Source organism: Podarcis erhardii (assembly GCF_964252035.2).
Source record: "Podarcis erhardii genome assembly, chromosome: 1".
In the NCBI taxonomy this organism is placed as follows: Eukaryota; Metazoa; Chordata; class Lepidosauria; order Squamata; family Lacertidae; genus Podarcis; species Podarcis erhardii.
Window position 1 is genome coordinate 44,802,526 of NC_138497.1, and position 19,358 is coordinate 44,821,883.

General features: G+C 41.4%; 1 protein-coding gene across 1 annotated transcript in view; it reads left to right on the top strand.

The window, feature by feature from the left end:
- Positions 1-19,358, top strand: part of LOC309340994 (cytosolic phospholipase A2 delta-like) — a 272,520-nt gene that overhangs the window by 30,979 nt on the left and 222,183 nt on the right. The gene's annotated exons all lie outside the window — the stretch shown is intronic.

Below are 19,358 nucleotides of genomic sequence, written 5' to 3' on the forward strand. Positions count from 1 at the left end.
AAGCAAAGGTATGATTTACTGCCACTAATGCGTGGCACAATAGATGCATATGCAGATGGTGCCACACTAATTATTATTATTATTAATAATTATTATTATTTATACTCTGCCCATCTGGCTGCGTTTCACCAGCCACTCTGGGTGGCGCCAAACAGAATATTAAAAACACGATAAAACATCAAACATTAAAAACTTCCCTAAACAGGGTTGCCTGTTGGTAACGAAGCAGAAATTTGTGGTGGAAGGGCTCTGTCCATCCTCTCAATGGAAGTGTTGTACCTCATCATGTTTTGCACCCTTGAAATTCAGTGTAATAATATCTTGCTTATCTCTCAAGCTTGGAAGTATGGTGAGGCTGGGGACATTGTACAGTGGACCCTCCGGATATGAATTAAATTCGTTCTGGGGGTCCGTCCGCAACCCAAAGAGTCTGTAGGCAGAGTGCTTCTGTGCATGTGCGCATGGCAAAAATGCCACGTTCATAACCCGGAAGTTACGTATCCAGAGTGGTACATAACTAGAGGGTCCACTGTACATGGGGGTGCCTTGGAAGTGCAGCAGGAAGTGGTCCTCTTGATTTTGGAGCTGGGGGAAGAGAGTGAGAGAGTGGCACTGTCATTCTGAGGCCCTCTGAAACTCTTCTGATATGCAAAGAAGTGTTTGGAGCCGTCTCCAGCCCCTCTCCAGCTCCATGTTCAAAAGGAGGGCCCGTGTTTGTTGAACTGTGCTTCCAAGGGACTAGGAGTAGCTCAGATGGGCAGTGGGGATAATATAGGGACTCCAAGGTCAGAAGGAATGCAGGGGTTTTTCCAGAGGTTGAGGAGGAAATAGGTCACCTGTATAAACAGTGGATACTGATGCTGCATCCAGAACCTATTCATGCACAGGATGGGGCTAATCTTGGTGTGGGGTGTTGCAAAAATGGGAGGGAGGAAAAATAATAATGTGCAATAACAGGGTGCTGAAAATGGCATTGGATCATCAGCACCTATGACACTAGTACAAAGTCCTATCTCAACAGTCTTTCTGGGAAATGAATCAGCTTCTCAGCAACTGGATTTATCAGTTTGCGTGATGGGTAAACCTCCCATGATAGAAACTCTCAGTGTGGCAACAATGGTTGCCTCATGCAGTTACAGTGCCAGGCAAGAATCACAGCATCTGCAGATGCCTTTAGGCGGGTAAGAAGAAACATGAAGGAAAAGCTTTGAAGCAAAAAGCTTCACTTACACCCCAGCCTAAAAATACACCCACACTGGACTCAGAATTTGGCTTTCCCTCTCTGGCTTGAGCACCTCTGTCCCTCCCTGAAGTTGCTCCATTGCTCTTGAGGTTGAGAGTAAATGGTTTCCTATAGGTTCAGAGTTTAGCTTCTTGGATGCCCACTTCCCCCTCAGGCATCAGGTCGGGAATACTTTGTAGGTAGTGCTACATCCTGGCTTGCCCTGTTCTATCTGCTCCTTGCAGTCTCTGTAGCCCTTATTGACTGACCAATAGGAAGTGTGACATGTGATCACTAGCAATGATGACCTCTGACGTGGCCATGTCCAAGAGTCATGGAGATGAACAGGAGGCTTTAGTTACTGGCGGGCTTTTTTGCTGGTGTGTGGTCTTGATCAGGAGTCCCACTCCCAACCATTTCAGCCCAGCTGCTTAGAATCTTATTGGAAAGGTGCACCCCCTAGGCTCTAGCCCTGTGGATTGGCCATTTGTTCATCTGAGAGTGGAGGGCATTCTACAAGGAACGCTTCCTCTCATTATTATTTCACTGTTATGTTCTGGGGCTGAGTCCTGGCACTGAACATAGTTTTCAGAACCAATCCATGGCTCCAATTAAGCTCTGATGAATTAAATAAGTCTTCAAGCAGACCTGTGAACTTAGGGAGACCCTGTTTCAGAGCCTGATCAAATGGGATAAAAGCATTATAGAGAGTGACCACAGGAGCTTGTAAGCAGGCACTCAAGTAGAAAATATGTCCAACACTGGCAATTAAGGAGACTTCCGGGTTAGCGCCATCGACTAATGGCGGATTCCCTCCGAGCTCCGGAGAGAATCGGCTCTGCAGGATCGGGTCTTGCCGCGGCGACGCGGGGACCCTTAAAAAATCACAGGCGCGGATGCCTGTGAGCTTGGTGACTCGGCGGGCACCATTTGCGCCCCCCCAATCTGCGAAGGAGCCTTTTTAAAGGCTCCGGAACGGGGACGGGGTGCGGCGCGGTGCGGTGCTGAGAGTAGACTGCTTCTTCTGTGGAGTGAAGCCGCAAGCCATTGTCGGAGAGCGCTGACTTTTTCCTTTGAACAATTGGACTTAAAAGCAACAACCCGTGAGTAGTACGGAAATTGGAACTTTAAAGAAAATTTTTGATGAATTAGGAACCAGCGGGGAAGGTTTAAAAAGGAAGTCTGCCCCCCCTCTTTGTAAATAATCTAAAGCAAAGGACCTGCTAACTAAGGTCGAGAGAATGTCTTCTTCCTTTTTTGTAAAAAGATTTTAACTTCACGGTTTGACATTATAAGAAATTTTACTGGAGGATAAAAAACTAATTTTGGGAGCTGAAGTTTCACCCCCCCCCCCGGATCCGGGAGCGTCCCGCGAGAGAGCCAGTTGATGAAGCTCTGAAGAGTTTGACAGCTGTCAAGTTAGCTGTCAAGACGGAAAAAGAGAACCTGGTTTGTTGCTTCTGCTGGTTATATTTGTTACAATTTGTTGAAAATAAGGAAGGGCTGATACAAACTAACTTGATTTTTGGACTTGAGCTGAAAGGAATAGTAAGGAACTAAAATCCCTCTAGAGGGGGTTTAGGGACACTACAAGAATGGCTGGAGGAGGGAAAATCCAGGTTGAATTGGACAGAGCTTTCGTTCTCCTGGGAAAGTTACAAGGCCAAATCGATGTTTTGGCTACAAATGTTACAACTCTGGACTTAACAGTAAACAACCTTGTTGAAACTGATAAGGATTTGAAACAGGAAGCCTATTCAATTGGACCAATAGAGAAACTTGAGAGCTTTGAGATTATGGAGAAGGAGACATATGTTGCCCCTGAAGAAAAGGAAGGAGGAGCTGTAATTTTGCAGATGTTAAAGGAGAGCTGTAACTTGAGGCCTGACATGATGGTAACAAAGCAAATCAAAAACCTGATGTGGAAAGTCTGGCCTGAATTGGAGAGTGGAAAATTGAGAGATCTTCTTATGTGGAGATCTGAAGACCGAAGGATTAGAAATTTGGTCAAGGAAGTTGGAGCTTTGGGGACATTTGGATTTGAAAGGAGTATGAAACAAGATTTGGAGTACCCCATAGGCCTTACTTTTAAACATGGAGGACTGGCTGGAAGAAACATGGATCCTGTTGGGCCGGAGCCTCTCTGAGATTTGGGGTTCAACATTAAGGACTATCAAAAAGACCGGCAGAGAGGAACTGAGAGAGAATTAAGAGCCTCGGATGTGAGATCTCCAGGCTAAACAGTATATTGGGACTGATGGACACTTGTTGGGGACTGAAACCGGGAAGGGGGTGGGTGGAGTTTGGGAATCCAAAGGGTATATAATTATAATTTGTTCTGTTTTTATTTTTGTTTCGCTATTTGTATGAAAATGGGGAAAGCTGTGGAAGGGAAATTTTGGTCGACTTTAGGAAAAATGTTTTAGAATGAGTGATGATGTATAAATATTGATGTTTAAGTTTGGATAACCTAAAATTGGTTTCTAAAATGGTTTAAATGAAATGAAATGAAATGAAATGAAATTAAATTAAAATAAGGTTTGTAAAAATAAATTGAGAATATGGAAGAAAAGAGGAAAAGTGAAATAACAACATGCTAAAATAAATTATTAAGTTAAAGTTGAGAAATAAGCAATAAGGACTTGCTGAGCTAATAACTTAAATTGGAATACAAGAAGGGGAGGTGTGAGGAGGTCTGAGAAACAAGTTAAATGAAAATAAGTAATTGAAATTTTATGTGTTTTTAATGTTTGTAAGTTTTGGATTTTTGTATTTTTGTTACCTTTTGTTTATTTTTGTTTTTGTCTTGTTTTTAAAAAATGCTAATAAATATTCATTAAAAAAAAAAAAGTCCAACACTAATATTACACAGAGGAGGCAACAGTGGCCACGGACATAAATGGGAAGAGTGATGTCCATCTCTCCTCCCGGCCCCAATTAGCAAAGTTACCATATAAAGTTATGGAGAAGAGCCAGTTCTTTTTTAGAACAGGGAAATGGATATAGACAAAGAGTCAGAGGCTGGTTGCTGCCATCAGAGATGGTTTCCCCATTATATACCGTACAGGGCAAACTTTAAAACTTTGGGATAAATTGGAAGTGTGACACTTACGTATTATTAAAGGAAATCTGTCTGACATTTATTAAATATGTATTGCTTCTTATGCCACTTAACACAGGGTTCCCCCCAGTAGGCTGCAAATATTAATAAACATTTAAATAATGATTATCCTAATCGTACATTAATCAGTTGTGGCTTTTGAGGTGGGGCATTGCCTTCCTGGCTGCTGCTTGACAGCCTCTTGGTGGGTCAGAGCAGGATGGCAGTAGAATGTGGGTGGGAGAAAGAAGCATTGGGTTTGGGTGGTTTAGTAAGTAAAGGCGTGTCAGTATGAAAAACTAGGTATGCAATTGGAGATTCCCTATTATCTGACTTTGGCTGCTTCATCGCTCTGTCCTGGACTTCTGATCTTTGCATGCCTTCTTAACCTTCACTCAGGAGGGATTTTGGAATTATTATGAATGCTTTGGAGTGTAGTGGAAAACTAAATAAATTAGGGCAGGGTTGCTATGCTTCTAGGGTTACTTTGTCTGCAGGAAGGATGGGAATGGCCAGTGTAACAGTCTAGGTTCTATAAGTGCTATAAAGGTGTTGTTTCCTCCCCTCCTCTTTTAACTTGCAATGTAGTATATGTATTCTGAAATGTGGCATACACCTCTGAAGTCTGAAGTGGTATAGTCTATTCCCCTTCCTCAGAAATTCTACCAGCTTATTCATTCTCAGCCTCTGAATTCCATGCTTGTTGGATATAGATTTTTCTTTGCTAAACGGAGCAGCCATTGACGCTTCTGACTGAAATCTGAACAGCATGGCTGGGCTGCCTTTCAGTTAGTGGCGGCTGTCCCTTCAGAGTAAGTTTTAAGTGAAACTGGTTCAGGCCTTAAGTTATTTTGAGAGCTAATGAGCCAAAGCCCTGGGTGCAGTTAAGATATTATTAGCTGTGCATCTGTGGAAGGGAGAGGAATCCATATAAGTTCCCTTTAACCTCAGTTCATCCAGGGATGACATCATCACTGACATATATGAATGCTGCATCATGTAGAGATGTGTTTGATGAAAAAGGACAGCTGCTTATGCCTCTGTCTTCCACCAGCATATAACCTTTGCTGCATGTCTGGGAACAGGAACATAATGCTGACTATGCCAAATCAGGGCTCACAGCAAAAAAGAGGCAGCTGTGTTTATGGTGCAATTTTGGGATGGGCCTCTGTTTCAGGGAGTGTAAGGGCAGCCTCCTTCCTTTCAGTTTGGCATTGCATGCGCAACAGTACTCCATAGTTACAGAGGACTGTCTCTGCCCCTCTGCTCTGATAAATCTCTATTTAACCTTTGGCGGAGATCTTAGGGATACATGTGGGCACCATTTCAGATGAGGTGAGCAAAGGGATTTCAGGAAAAGCAACATTCTCAACAAGGTTTAAAAGCCTGCTCTTGGATATGTTCAATGTTAAAATTATATAACCCCTCCCAGACAACCCCTCAGTATATTTTAAGACTGGACTGGAAACTGTGGTCCTCCAGATCTTGTTAGACTACAATTCCCATCATCCATGACCATTGGTTGCTGGAGTTTGGAGTCCAACAACGTTTGGAGAGCCACAGGTTCCCCATCCCCATTTTAAGAGCATTTTTTTGTGATTGGTTTTTGATGCCTCATAATTACAATGTGATATATCTACATGGCTCAAATCATATTTATGGTTTCGTTAAGTACAGAGGTTTGGTGCCTTGGGCATATATTTAGTTGCATATATACTTAGTTCAGCTATTTCTAACAATAATCAGTATGTGGAAAGAACTAAACATATTGGCATTTATTACAAGTAAATTCCAGGGATGCCTTTGAAGAAATTAGCATGTGCTTACACATGACATTTATTTATTTACAGTATTGTTACACACCACCCCAGTCTCTGAGTGGTGCAAGATTCCAGGGGTCCCAGCTGCTTTGATTCCCTTGGAATGAAGGAAGGTAGAAACTGGTGTCTTTATAATATATGGTTTATTTGCAACCTGAGCGTATGATGGAGGAGCTCACAGCATTAACAGCCCACTAAGTTATTGCTTAGGGACGCGGGTGGCGCTGTGGGTTAAACCACAGAGCCTAGGACTTGCCTTGTTGGTTGAGAGCCAGTGTGGTGTAGTGGTTAAGAGCGGTAGTCTCGTAATCTGCGGAACCGGGTTCGCGTCTCCGCTCCTCCACATGCAGCTGCTGGGTGACCTTGGGCCAGTCACACTTCTTTGAAGTCTCTCAGCCCCACTCACCTCACAGAGTGTTTGTTGTGGGGGAGGAAGGGAAAGGAGATTGTTAGCCGCTTTGAGACTCCTTAAAGGGAGTGAAAGGCGGGATATCAAATCCAAACTCTTCTTCTTCTTGTTGGTGGTTTGAATCCCCGTGACGGGGTGAGCTCCTTTTGCTCGGTCCCTGCTCCTGCCAACCTAGCAGTTTGAAAGCACATCAAAGTGCAAGTAGATAAATAGGTACCGCTCCGGCGGGAAGGTAAACGGCGTTTCCGTGCGCTGCTCTGGTTTGCCAGAAGCAGCTTAGTCATGCTGACCACATGACCCAGAAGCTGTACGCTGGCTCCCTCGGCCAATAAAGCAAGATGAGCGCCGCAACCCCAGAGTCGGTCATGACTGGACCTAATGGTCAGGGGTCCCTTTACCTTTAAGTTATTGCTTCTCTCATGGCCCACAGCCTTGAATCCCAGCAGAAATCAGGCATGACTCTGTCTGTCAGCTGCCCAGCCTGCTTCTAGCTTCTAGCTCATACACCTCAACTTATAGCTCTCACACACTACTACCAGCCAGTGGAGGGAGGGGGCCCACACATTTGCCCTCTGGTGCAGAACTACTTCCTTTGTTATCCTAACAACCCACTAGCAAGAAGTTGGCCTGGCTATTCCAACAATTGAATCCTTGCTGGATCAAGGAATTCAGAGGAACTCAGGCATCTAGCACACCCGCCAACTCATCCTATTGTTCTATGTGAATGACCTCAAAGTAACTTATATTAACCAGCCAGTCAACAACAAGCACCATTTCTCATTTCTAGTCATCAGCTTGCTAATTGTCATGGGAGTGTATCCGAAGTTCTGCGAGTGGAAGACTCGCAACTGCACACTGAAGTATCCCTCTCCACTGTTGCCCTCATACCTCCCTGAAAAGCATCTCCAGAGGGTCAGGGGGACTCACTGAACACTGCAGGCTGTCTCTTACAGGGTTTCTGTGGGAGGAGAGGAGTCATCCCAAACTGGGTGAAGAAGAAGAAGAAGAAGAGTTTGGATTTGATATCCCGCTTTATCACTACCCTAGGGAGTCTCAAAGCGGCTAACATTCTCCTTTCCCTTCCTCCCCCACAACAAACACTCTGTGAGGTGAGTGGGGCTGAGAGACTTCAGAGAAGTGCGACTAGCCAAGGTCACCCAGCAGCTGCATGTGGAGGAGTGGAGACGCGAACCCGGTTCCCCAGATTACGAGTCTATCGCTCTTAACCACTACACCACACTGGATCTTGTGCTGCTTGTGCAGAGTTCCTAATTCCTGCTCTCCTACATATGACACTGGCCACTCATCTCTGCCAGAGCAATTCCATCACTGAATCTAGAAATGTGTATAATTTCCAGTTGTGTTTCTCAAATCCAGCATGATACTTCCTCCTTGCCAAGACAATTATATTTAGTAATAATCCCTTTGACCCTTTTTTTTTTAATACAGTACTGTTGATATGCCAGATGCTTCCAGTTCCAATAATTAGTGAAAGGAATACTAGGCTGTCTTGCCTGTAATTGCATCAACAGCTTCCATGCATTCATAAATATTTGCCAATCCCTTCTGGCTATAAGCTGACAACTCTAATACAGGAGATATTTCCATACTAGTTGAGCCATCAAATAGGGAGCTATAAGTCATTAGTACGTCTGTCATACGTGTTTGAACACTTACTCTTCTCAAAACATGACTAGGGTTGCTATATCTCGAAAAGTAAAAACCAGGACACCCAGAAAGTTGTTGAGCTTTTTTAGGAAGACCCATAAAATGTACAGTTTTTTTATTGACTTGCCTAAGATCCAGGACAAAGCGTCACCTTTCAGAAATTCCCCCTGGATGCCAATTCCGCCTTTGAAATCCCAGTAATGTCAGGGAAAATCCGGATGTATGGCAGCCCTATGACTGGCTGAACTGCTTTTGAAGATTATGGTTATTTGTTTTTCTTGTCCCAGTAATGTGTTTTCTTTTCTGTTTGTTTCTGACATCATCTTGTCCTGGTTTTGATGATTTTTCACAGTGGTAAGATGAAGCGCGAGATTTCATTTGAAAGCAGATGAAGGAGAAAGGCAGTTGGCATAAAAAACGCCAGCCAGTTAGTTTCATAATGAATAAACAAAGTCAGATAAAAGTGATAGCTTTAGGAGTCTGTGGAGAAAACAAGTGTATGTCTCCAGGAATGACAATTTTAAAATTAGTACAGGAACTGCTGGCAGGGTCAGGCATCCCCTATGTTAAAATAAACTCAGATTCTGCCACATAATAACACAAATTCTGCAAAGACGAAATCCCAATACGGTGATCTGATTCAAGTTAATACTCATACTTAACCTGAAACTGTTCTTAACCTGAAGCACCACTTTAGCTAATGGGGCCTCCCGCTGCCGCCGTGCCGCCAGAGCACGATTTCTGTTCTCATCCTGAAGCAAAGTTCTTTACCTGAAGCACTATTTCTGGGTTAGCAGAGTCTGTAACCTGAAGCGTATGCAACCCGAGGTACCACTGTAGTATAGTATTGCTCTGACAGGCATTTATGTCTTCATTCTCAAAGCAGTCTGAGAAAATTGAGCCCCCTCTCCCATTTCTTTGAACAGTGTTTAGAATCAGCGTGTCTGTATAATATCTAAGATAATCCTGGCTTTTTCCTGGTGATAATTAAGGTTAACAATCTTTTGACAGCATAATAGGATAATTGCTGGATTACAGTATGTTCTTAAGGAACCTGTTGTATCATATTCCATAATCCAAGAAACATGAATAAAGATTGAGCATTCCCGCTACAACAGCTGACTAAATGTCTTGTGTATTTTTGCTGCTGTTTTATCGGGTTTACCGGTAGTTTATAGGTAATTCATTGTAAACCACGCTATGCTGCTGATGCCAGTAACCTCATGTATTATTATCACAATTATTATTCATTTTATTTCTATGCCGCTTTATATTTTTAAGAAAAAAAAATCTCAAAGCGGATTACAACCTACATTAAAACATCAAACAAAACAATCCAGAATAAAATGTTGCTGAAGAAAGTCAAATACATTCAAAGCATCATAATTAACAGGAAATGAAAATATTATCTTAAAGACTTCAAAATAGGACATTACAAAGGAGGTCAAGTACAGAAGGCACATTTAACATAGCTAATATTAACATTTCAAAAGAAAGCATTAAATGCACCTTTAAAACAGCAGTTCCTAGGATCTTCTTCAGGAGTCATTTCATTTGGTTTTATTTTTTACGTAATCATCACCATATGTTTTATATCCTGCTGAGATGCAACCTAGATTTCTATTTTTGATACTAAATATTCAAAAGGGGATCCTAACAAATCCTTAGGGATCTAGATAGTTCTGCTCCAGCACAGGCCCTTGGAATCCTCTTTGCACACTGTACTTTGAAGGTCAGCACTTCCTACAAGAATCTGGGAAAAGAACATGGAGGGAGAACATTTTTGGAGGAAAAGAGGAGGATGAATCTCCACAAAAAACAAGGTTTGATATGCAAAGATGCCACATATTCTGTGCTGTGAGCCGTTCTGTATGTTCACAACCTTCTTGCTCAAATTACAAGAGTGAAATTGGTAAGGCTGGGCAACAGCCCTGGCAACAGACAAGATATGGAACAGCCCTGTGGGGAGAATGGGGAATCCTCCCTTTCTGCAGGAAACCCTTTTCACACCCATCTTGGGTGAGATTTCAGCAGACATTGTTGGCATGCTTTCAGACCTTTCTTGAAACCCACATGACAAGTGCTTGAGTGTAGTAAACCATAACAATCCAACTAAAGTCCTTAGCTGGAGATAGTGAGGCATGTGCTTAACTCCTTGTTTGAAATCAGTGGGACTTGGAAGTATTTAAATTTTCTGAGGGGGGAAAGCTATGATTCTTAGGAAACCAAATTTTGTGCCAAAGTTCAGACTCCATGCAGTAACATTCACTCTCATTTCCTTTTTCCATCTGCAGTTATGAAACTGAAAAATAAAGCTGAGATTTTGAAGGAGGCTATTTGTGTGATAGGATTTGGAGTCCAAACAGCAGAATCAAATGAATACTGAACACCTGGTTGCCTCCCTATGGCCAAGGTAGGGCAATGAGGAGCAAGTAGATTAGGAACTTCCGGAGGCGGCGCCATCGGCAATGGCGGACTCCTTCTGAGTAAGAAGGGGAAGCTCCGCAGAAATCGGGTCTACCCGCTACAGCGAAGCGGGGACCCTTCCAAAAACCGCAGGCGGGTGAAGCCTGCGACCGTGGGACTCAGCGGACACCTTTGCGCTCCCCCCGTTTTGGAAAGGGGCTTGGAAAAGAGCTCCGGAACAGGACGGGGTGCGCGGCGCGGTGCTGAGAGTTGATCGCTACTTCTGCGGAGTGAAGCTGCTCAGCTGATGCCGGAGAGCGCTGACCTTTTTCCTTTGAAAATTCGGCTTTTAAACTACAACCCGTGAGTAAGAACTTGATAAAAATGGGAGATCAAAGGATTCGCCTCCTTTGATCGGCACAATGAACTTGAATTTGGCTCTGAAGCGGGAAGGCGCAAAAAGGAAGTCCATCTTCTGATTTTGTAAATAGGATTAAAGCAAAGACTTTTGAAGCTAAGAACTGGGAAAAGTTGAGATACAAGGAGTTTAATTTCAACGCCTATTGAAAGAACCCCCCCTAAAGTTGGGGGGAGAGAAAGAAACTTGTTGCTTGAGGGGAAAAAAGGGAGGAAATTAAGACCACCGCTTAACCCCTGCTATTGGGCTGCCAGAGACAGTAAGGAAAGCCCTGCACCACTTATTGCTACAATATATGGTTACTCTGTATATGAACTGTATATGAACTGAAAAATTTTGAGAGACTCTTTCTGCAACTGTTGCCTCTGACTGAAGAATATTATTGTACACAGAAACAAGCCATTTTAAAAGGAACATTGTTGCCAAGGTGCTCCCCTAGAGGAGGTCTGTGCTATAACTGGGGATTTTCCATTGCAGCTGGCTAGGAAATTTTTCCCATTACAAAAGAATCTGACTGTGAGAATGACCTTGAGGAAGATAAAGTAATGGATCAACTCCAACCTCAGGAAAAACCCCAGGAAAAAGCTCCAAGAGTAAAAACCAGGCTGCAGCAGCGAAGACAATCAATTGTAGCCCCTCCAGTTATAGAAAAGGAAGAAACTGGTCAATCTGGGACAAAAGGTGGGGGCTCTGAAGATACACTTAATGCATCATTAGATAAAATTTTTGGAGCATTGGAAAAACTGTCAGCTAAAATTGACTTAAACACTACAACTATCAGTTCTAATACACAGGCCATTGGCAGGCTGCTGCAGGAATCTAAATTGACAAGAAGGATTGCAGAGGACGCAAAAGAGAAGGTATTGGCAGTAGAGGAAAAGATTCAGCCAATTAATAGACAACTAGAAGACCACAAGACGCAATTGTCCTTATTTGAACTCAGAGATAAACAGGCCAATCTAAGGATCAGAGCGGTCCCAGAAGTGGAAGAAAATGATTTGAGTGAATTCCTGACACAGGAATTTGAAGAATTTTGGGGCCTTGACCAAGACAAAGATTTCAAGATAGTGACTGCCTTTAGATTTGGTAAAGGTGGCAAAGGAAAAAAGAACAGAGCAAGAGACTGTCTGATCACACTCAGATCTAAGGAAGAGAGAGATAAAATATTGGGCCTGCATTACAAGAAATCATTGGAGATAGAGGATTCTAGGATTGAGATTTTTAAAGACATCCCAAAACACCTATTGGACCTTAGGGCTAAATACGGAGACCTAGTGTACTTGCTAAGAAGAAACAGCATCATCTTTAGGTGGGAGTTTCCACAGGGTTTGTCTTATACCTACAAAGAGAAAAAGGTGAGAATAAGATCAGAAGAAGATAAAGTGAGATTTCTGAAAGACCACGAGGAACATCTACAAAAAGAGTCAGAGGAAGGAGAACCGAAGATACCAAAGCCAGGAGCTTTGGACACAGGAAAGTTACCACTGGGACTGGATAAACCAGAGAAAGTGAAACCACCAACAGACCAAGAACAACTACTGGGAGCAGTAGGAGGAACAGAATAACTACACAATGTCTTTGCAGGTACTAAGTTGGAATATCCGAGGGCTGAATTCCCCTGACAAGAGGAAGAGAATTTTTCATTTGTTGAAAAAGGAGAAATTGGACTTGATTTGTTTGCAAGAAACCCACGTGACCAGAACACACAGGAAAGTTTTAATCAATAAAAGATTAGGCCAAGAATTTATTTCATCAGACAAAGTTAAAAAGAGAGGAGTCGTGATTTATGCAAAAGAAAGCCTATCACTCAAATTTATTTTCAAAGATGAACAAGGAAGATTTGTGGCAATTGAGATACAATTTCAAGGAGAAAAACTTCTGATTGTAGGGATATATGCACCAAATGAGGGGAAATCAGAATTTTTAAAAAAACTGCATGAGACACTGTTGGACTTTATGGACTGCAATATTATCATGCTTGGAGATATGAATGGTGTGGTTTTGACAAATATGGATGTCAGAAAGACAAGTGGTGACTAAAGATGGAAGACTACCGAAAACTTTTTTTGAAATGACAGACAATATGGATTTAATTGATACTTGGAGAACTAAGAACCCCCTAGGTAGAGAGGGAACTTTCTTTTCTGAAGCCCAAAAGACTTGGACTAGAATTGACCAAATCTGGATAACCAGAGGACCAGCTCCAAAGATTCGAAAAGTGGAAATTCGCCCAAAAACTTGCTTTGACCATAACCCTGTGAAAATGGAAATGAAAGTAATATAGACTGGCTCCTTCAGATGGAGGATGAATGACACCCTGTTTAGAGACCAGGAAATTATTAAGAAGGCCCAAAAAATTATGAGAGACTATTTTGAGATAAATTTGAAGACTGCTGTGGAAAAAAGAGTAATTTGGGACGCTAGTAAAGCCGTAATGAGAGGATTTTTGATTCAGCAGAATGTAATAAAAAAGAGAATTCAAGAGGAGAAAAAAGAAAAGATCTTGGGAAAAATAAGAGAAGGAGAGAGGAAACTTAGATCTAAACCAAAGTCACAAGAGATCTTAAGAGAAATTAAGCTTTATCAGGTACAATATATGAAAATGATAAACCAAGAGATAGAATGGAAAATTAAACAGATGAGACAAAAGACTTTTGATTCAGCGAATAAATGTGGGAAGTTGTTAGTGTGGCAGTTGAAGAAGAGACAAAAATTAAACACCGTTACTAATCTTGAAGTTGATGGCAAGAATATACAGAATCCACAGGAGATAAGAAACTGTTTTCAGAGATATTTTAAACAACTTTATACACAAGGGCCACAGAATGAGACCGAAATTGACCAATTTTTGAAAATTAATGGATTACAAAAAATTTCCCAAGAAAATAAACTACTTTTGAATTACAAAATAACAGAACAAGAGGTGGAAGGTGCCATTCAGAATATGCAATTGGGCAAATCTCCAGGGCCTGATGGATTAACCTTTGAAAGACTATTTAATTCAACCACTAAGGGAGGTTTGCAATGAAATTATGGAGGGGGAAAAAGCGCCAGAGTCGTGGCAAGAAGCCTACATGACACTTATACCGAAAACTGAGACTGAGAAGACACAACTTAAGAACTACCGTCCCATATCCCTGCTTAATGTGGATTACAAAATTTTTGCAGATATTTTGGCTAAAAGATTGAAAAAAGTATTAGCTGAAACGATACATAAAGATCAGGCTGGCTTTCTCCCTGGTAGACACTTATCTGACAACATGAGGACTGTAATTAACATTTTGGAAAAGTTACAAGTGAATATTAATACAGAAGCTGTTTTGATATTTGTTGATGCGGAGAAAGCCTTTGACAATATTTCTTGGAGCTTTATGATGAAAAACCTTCAGGGGATGGGGGTAGGGCAAAATTTTGAAAACGGTATAGGTGCGATTTATTCTGAACAAAAGGCCAAACTGATAGTCAACAATTTGGTGACAGAAGAGCTTAGGATTGAGAAAGGGACACGGCAAGGCTACCCAATTTCCCCATTGCTTTTTATTTCGGTCCTGGAAGTTTTGCTAAACATGATAAGAAGGGACCACTTGATACAGGGTATCCAGGTCGGAGTTAAACATTATAAACTTAAAGCCTTTGCAGATGACCTTATATTGACATTACAGGAGCCAATAGCTAGTACTAAGAGGGCCCTAGAATTAATCCAGGAATTTGGTCAAGTGGCAGGATTTAAATTAAATAAGTCAAAAACTAAGGTTTTGGAGAAAAATTTGACACCGATTGAGAGAGAAAGGTTTCAGAAGGAGACAGATTTAACATTGGTAAAGAAGGTAAAATACCTGGGGGTGAACTTGACTTCTAAGAATGTTAATTTATTTAAAGATAACTATGAGAAATGTTGGTCAGAAGTGAAAAAAGATCTAGAAATTTGGTCGAATTTGAAGCTTTCCTTGCTAGGTCGAATTGCTGTTATTAAGATGAATGTATTGCTGAGAATGCTGTTTTTGTTTCAATCTTTGCAAATTATTGACAAGATGGATTGTTTCAAGAGGTGGCAAAGAGATATCTCTAGATTTGTCTGGCAGGGCAAAAAGCCCAGAATAAAATTTAAGATATTTACGGATGCTAAAGATAGAGGGGGGTTTGCCCTGCCAGATTTGAAACTTTACTATGAATCAGCAGCCTTTTGCTGGTTGAAGGAATGGCTACTTCTTGAGAACACAGATATCTTAGATCTTGAAGGTTATGATAATGTATTCGGGTGGCATGCATATTTGTGGTATGGCAAGGTTAAAGTACACAAAGCCTTTAAAAACCATATTGTCAGGAAAGCATTGTTTAATGTATGGTCGAGATATAAAGATTTTTTGGAAAGTAAAACCCCAAGGTGGCTCTCACCCATGGAAGCGAAAGCTTTGAAAAAACTTAATATGGAGACTAAATGGCCAAAATATTGGGAAATTTTGGAACAGGAAGGTGACAAATTGAATTTGCAGAGTTATGAGAAGCTTAAAGATAAGGTGCGAGACTGGTTACATTATTTTCAAATAAGAGAGGTTTATAACCAGGATAAAAAAGTGGGTTTCCAGGTGGAAAAATCAAAGTTAGAGACAGAATTGTTAGAACCCAATGCCAAGATATTATCAAGAATGTATAATTTGCTGTTGAAATGGAATACTGAGGATGAAACGGTAAAATCTGCTATGATAAAATGGGCACAAGATATAGGACATAATATTATGTTTGCTGACTGGGAGAAGTTGTGGACCACCGGGATTAAATTTACGGCATGTAATGCCCTAAGAGAGAACATTATGAAAATGATGTACAGGTGGTACATGACCCCAGTCAAGCTTGCAAAAATATATCACTTGCCCGATAATAAATGTTGGAAATGTAAAGAAACAGAAGGTACATTCTTTCACCTTTGGTGGACGTGCCCAAGGATTAAAGCTTTCTGGGAGACGATATATAATGAACTAAAAAAGGTACTTAAGTACACTTTCCCCAAGAAACCAGAGGCCTTTCTCCTGGGCATAGTCGGCCAATTGGTGTTAAAGAAGGATAGGAATTTTTTTATGTATGCAACAGCAGCAGCAAGAATACTCATCGCAAAGCATTGGAAGACACAAGACCTACCCACTCTGGAAGAATGGCAGATGCAAGTAATAGAATATATGGAGATGGCGGAAATGACTGGCAGGATCCGAGACCAGGGAGAAGAGTTGGTGGAAGAAGATTGGAAGACATTTAAAATTTACTCACAGAAATATTGTAGTTACAAATAGATAGCCGTGTTGGTCTGCCATAGTCAAAACAAAATAAAAAAATTCCTTCCAGTAGTATCTGAAGAAGTGTGCATGCACACGAAAGCTCATACCTAGAACTAACTTAGTTGGTCTTTAAGGTGCTACTGGAAGAAATATTGTAAAATTTTTGAAAGTTAAAGGCATTGAAATGAACTGAAGGGGTTTTAGCAACGAGGTAAAAAATAAGATTGGATGGATATTTAGACAAATAAATTGGATATGAATTTGCTGAATTAATTTGTAACAGGGATACAAAAGAGGGGGATGTGAGGAAGTCAAGAAAATAAGTGAATCAAAGATGAGAGGCAAAAAGAGGGATTTTTGTGTTATTTCTTTTTCTTTGAAATGTGTTTTTTCTTTTCTTTTTTGAAACTATTTTTTCTTTATTTTTTATGTACTTTATAATTTTGTATTTTTGTGTACTTGTTTCTGTTTTTTCTTTATGTTTGTTGTCTTTTCTAAAACTTAATAAAATATTTATATATATATAAAAAAAGAGGAGCAAGTAGATTAGGCAAAGTGAAGTGGTTACCTCAACGAGCTGATGTGGAGTTTATTGAGAAGGCAGCAAATTGTTAGATGTTTAGGTTGTTGCTTTTTATTGTATTTTGACGGTCAAGAATGCAGGGAAGATCTGCTCATGAGATTTTCTGCTCCAGGCCCCAAATAAATTAGCTGGCCTTGGGTAATTGACATATCCTGCAAAAAATTACTTGGTTGGTCCTGGGAACAGAAACGCAGCAGCTCTCTCTCCTCCTCCTCTCTGTGTTTAACTTGTTGACTTCTCTGCTCCAAATTTCCCTCCTCCACCCTGTTTCACTCATGAGTTTCCCTCCCAAATACATACTGTACTGAGTAGGAAGCCAACTAGGGGAAAGGGTGTATAAATAGTAAGCCATTTGGAGTGTACAACAGAATTTTTTTTGGGGGGGGGGCGGGGGGGAGTTAAGCACTTTCACTCCAAGTATCCTCTCCTTTTCTGGATTGGTGTGAGGACAGTTAAAGTTCAGTTACATAGGATTGTGTATAATTTGCAGTTAGTATAGGAATAAACGCACAGCACTACACATACTGAGTTGTATCTGACTAAATCATACCCAGGTAGACCTGTTGAAATCAGTGCATATAGTTGACTTAAGTCCATCGAGTTCAGTGCGTCCACACTGAGCATGACTATATTTCCGTTGATGTCAATTGTTATAAAGATATAATGGTGCTTTTTATGTTTGGCATTTTCTGCGGAGGAACATTCCTTAATGAGCACATGATGACAATTCTCACCTAGATTGCAGTATGAAATATACATCTTAACTGCAGACCTAAGAGCTTTACTAATTAGAATTCAGGTTGTTATAAAAGTTGGTGCTATTCCAGGAAGGAAACTTGTGACAGATATGGCTAGGAACCTGTATTACCACTGCACCCTCCCCTATCTTCATCTTGAGCAATACCCTCAGAGGCACATAGGAAGCTGCCTTCTACTGAGTCAGACCATTGCTTCATCTAGCTCAGTACTGTCCATACTGGGTTGTAGCATCTCTCCAGGGTTTCAGACAGGGCTCTGCTTTCTCAGCTGAAGATGCCTGGAGTTGAACCAAGAACCTTTCATGGGCAGAGCAGGTGCTCTACCTCTGAGCTATGGCTCTTCCTTCATGACTCAGTCACAAACAGAGTTCATATATTAGAAAGCAGACTCTGTGGAACCTCTTTCCATTCACCTGTGTTGCTTGTTTTGGGTGGCTTTTAGTCAGCCAATTTGGATATACTTGTATGGTGAATGAGGACTGGAAATGCTGTTTACAGCTTGTTTGGAATAATCCTTCTGGAATGTTCCCTGCAGAGTAGCCAGGCTTGCTTGCTTGGTTCAGCTTTTCTATAGCACTGGACCTGCAATTAAAGTCCTGCTCTATTTCTGCATTTTACTTCCTGATTTCCTGTCCTCCTTGTCACATGATTCCCTGTCTCATAGCCTCTCTCTTCCATCCTGGTCTTTGCTTTTTCCTTGTGTTCCTAATGCCTGCCTTCCTTTGCCTTCCTTGCTCATGCAGCCCCTCCATAGGAGCCAGCTCCTAGGGGCTGAGGTTCCTCTGGCCCCTCCAATAAAATATTAGAGGGGGCCGCCCCTAGTTGATAGGCATTGCCATTCAAATGGTGCGCCCAGGAAAGTTTGGCAGGGGAACTGAGCGTACATAGAAACATTGATGGAGGTGCCTGGGGACCAGAAAAATGTCCACTTTGCTCCAAGAAGATGGAGCAAAAGGAAGCACTGAAGGCAGAGAAAGCTTGTCTTCTTCACAAAAGAATTACCTATGTCTAATAATGACAGCAAATTGGCACAACTACAGAGGAAAACTAGCTCATCTCTATGGAAATCCAGGTGCAAAGTCCAAATACCAAAATTACTACAATACATGCTGCACAACAGTGAATATTTGAAGAAGAAAAGGGTTCCCCATCATTTTTTTTAAAAAAGTCTAACGAGGAAAAATAATTGTGGGTGTTTCCATGCTAGCGCTTCCAGTGGGATCATTGCACCTTGTGCATGGAAGGTTTCCTGCAGCATCCACATAAAATGGTTGTTGTCAGAATGGCAACTCACACCACTCCCCCTAATAATAATAATGATAATAATAATAATAATCTGAATTTACCCTTTCCAGGAAAAATCTAATAAATTAAGAAAATAAAAAAACTTGTTGCGAGCGACCCACTTATGGGACCTCAGGACTGCTTAATGTGTCTTCTGCAAACACCCTGGATAATGTGAGGATTTTGGAAGTGAGCAATGGCAACTGAGAGCGGTGTGGGATATGGAAATGGAACAGGGAAATGGAACATGGCCTATGGGGAAGGAGGTTACACTGAATGGAATGCAGGCATTGCTCAGTCTCAGGTGTTATCAGGGATAAGAGAGAGAAAGAGGGCCTGAGAAGAATGCAAGCAAAAGGAGCTTTTTTTTGCCCAGCTTCAGCTACTCAGCTATGCAAATCATGTAGCCCATGCAAATCG